Source organism: Nicotiana sylvestris, chromosome 5 (assembly GCF_000393655.2).
Source record: "Nicotiana sylvestris chromosome 5, ASM39365v2, whole genome shotgun sequence".
In the NCBI taxonomy this organism is placed as follows: domain Eukaryota; kingdom Viridiplantae; phylum Streptophyta; class Magnoliopsida; order Solanales; family Solanaceae; genus Nicotiana; species Nicotiana sylvestris.
In genome coordinates, this window is record NC_091061.1 from 73,407,788 (window position 1) to 73,410,391 (window position 2,604).

The following is a 2,604-nucleotide window of genomic DNA, read 5'->3' on the forward strand; positions in this document are numbered from 1 at the left end:
CCGGGTATTGCATTGATGTGATCCATATTATAAGCAAACCTAGGACACCCCCCTTTACATTCCCAATTATGTTTAGATTGCAAGTCTTTTCAAAATCTTGCCTTTTATTTGTCCTTTTTCAAACACTTGTGTGTCTAAACTTAAATCCCCTACTATTTGAGCCATACTTGTTTGTTTGCCATTTGTACAAATTTACAAAAACTGTTTGGCCGGGAACCACACTAGTGGATCCTGAGGGGTGCCTAACACCTTCCCATAGGATAATTTCAAGCCCTTACCCTATCTCTGGTTACCAAACGTAGTTACGAATGAACCCTATAGGTGCCCTAACACACCTTAAATCGTTAGGTGGTGACTCTTCAAAATTGCAAACCCCCTTTCCAAAAAGGAAAGAGTTGTCCCAACCAAAATGTTATAAATTCGATTCCGCGAAGGAAAAAAGGGGTGCGACATTGTGGAATTCTTGTGTTTGATCTTGAAAGTTTCACACATAGCTTTTATCAAGTTGCTATTGAGGTTGGAGCCATTATCAGTAATGATGGACTCTGAATTCCGAATCGACAAACAATGCGGTCGCGGAAAAAGTCTGCCATGACTTTCTTAGTCATTGCTTTGTAAGATGCTGCTTCGAACCATTTGGTGAAATATTCTATGGCTACCAGCATAAACCTATGTCCGTTGGAAGCAGCAGGCTCGATTGGTCCAATAACATCCATCCCCCAGGCGACAAATGGCCATAGTGAGCTTGTTGTGTTGAGCTTGCTTGGAGGTACCTTTATCATGTCTGCATGTATTTGACAACGGTGGCATTTCCGGACATACTGGATTAGTCTGTTTCCATAGTCATCCAAAAGTAATCAGCCTGGAGTATCTTCTTTGCTAAGACAAAACCGTTCATATGTGGACCGCAGGTCCCAACATGAATTTCTTCTAGTAGCCTGGATGCTTTCTTTGTGTCGACACATCTTAATACTCCTAAATTGGTAGTCCTCCTATACAGGATTCCTCCGTTGTAAAAGAAGTTGATGGACAATCTTCGAAGTGTGCGTTTCTGAGTAGGATTTGCATGCTTTGGGTACTCTCCTTTTGCCAAATATTCCTTGATATCATGAAGCCAAGGCTTTCCGTCTGCTTTTTCTTCAACATGGGCACTTAAGCTGGTTGATTATGGCTTTTCACCGGAATGGAGTCAATGAAATTCTTGTCGGGGTGCTGTATCATAGATGATAGGGTAGCCAATGCATCAGCGAACTCATTCTGGATTCTAGGAATATGATGGAATTCCGTCTTCGTGAACCTCTTTCTCAATTCCTGTACATGATGCAGATACATGAGTATCTTGGAGTTCTTGGTCGTCCATTCTCCTCGTACATGATGTATAAGCAAGTCTGAATCTCTAATCAATAGCAGCTATTGAACGTTCATGTCAATGGCCATTTTGAGTCCTAAGATGTAGGCTTCATATTCGACCATATTGTTGGTGCAAGGGAACTTGAGTTTGGCAGACACCGGATAATGCTGACCGGTTTCTGATATTAGGACTGCTCCTATGCCAACTCTTTTGAAGTTTGCTGCTCCATCAAAGAACATTCTCTAACCGTCATAGGATTCTGCAATGTCTTCTCCTATGAATGATACTTCTTCATCAGGAAAATACATTTTCAGGGGTTTGTATCCACCATCCATGGGGTTTTCAGCAAGGTGGTCTGCCAGTGCCTGTCCCTTGACCACTTTCTGAGTTACGTAAACAATGTCGAACTCGCTCAACAGGATTTGCCACTTTTCTAGCTTGTCGGTGGGCATGGGCTTCTGAAAGATGTACTTCAAGGGATCCATCCTCGATATGAGATATGTAGTATAGGCGCAAAAGTATTGTCTCAACTTCTGAGCTACCCAAGTCAAAGCACAACAGGTGCATTCCAATAGAGAATACCGGGCCTCGTATGGGGTGAACTTCTTACTAGGATAATAAATGGCTTGCTCCTTCCTCCCTGTTTCATCGTGCTGCCCTAGAACGTAGCCGAAAGCTCCATCTAACACTACAAGGTAGAGTAATAAGGGTCTACTTGGCTCGGGCGGGACTAAGACTGGTGGTGTTGACAGGTACTCCTTGATTTTGTCGAAGGGCTTTTGGCAGTCATCAGTCCATTTGGTGGCAACGTCCTTCTTTAACATCTTAAAGATTGGCTCACAGATAACTGTAGACTGTGCTATGAATCGACTGATGTAGTTAAGCCTTCCCAAGAAGCTCATCACATCCTTCTTGTTCGTTGGTAGTGGTAGTTCTTTAATGCTTTGACTTTCGATGGATCCAGTTCTATTCCTCGGTGGCTCACAATAAACCCAAGCAATTTCCCAGCAGGAACCCCAAATGCGCACTCTGCGGGGTTTAGTTTCAGGTTGTATCTTTGGAGTCTATTGAAGAACTTCCTCAAATCTTCTATGTGGTCAATGGCCTTCTTGGATTTGATAATAACATCATCCATATATACCTCTCTCTCCTTGTGTACCATATCATGGAAAATGGTAGTCATGGCCCTCATGTAAGTGGCCCATGCATTCTTCAGGCCGAATGGCATCATCTTGTAGCAGTACACTCCCCAC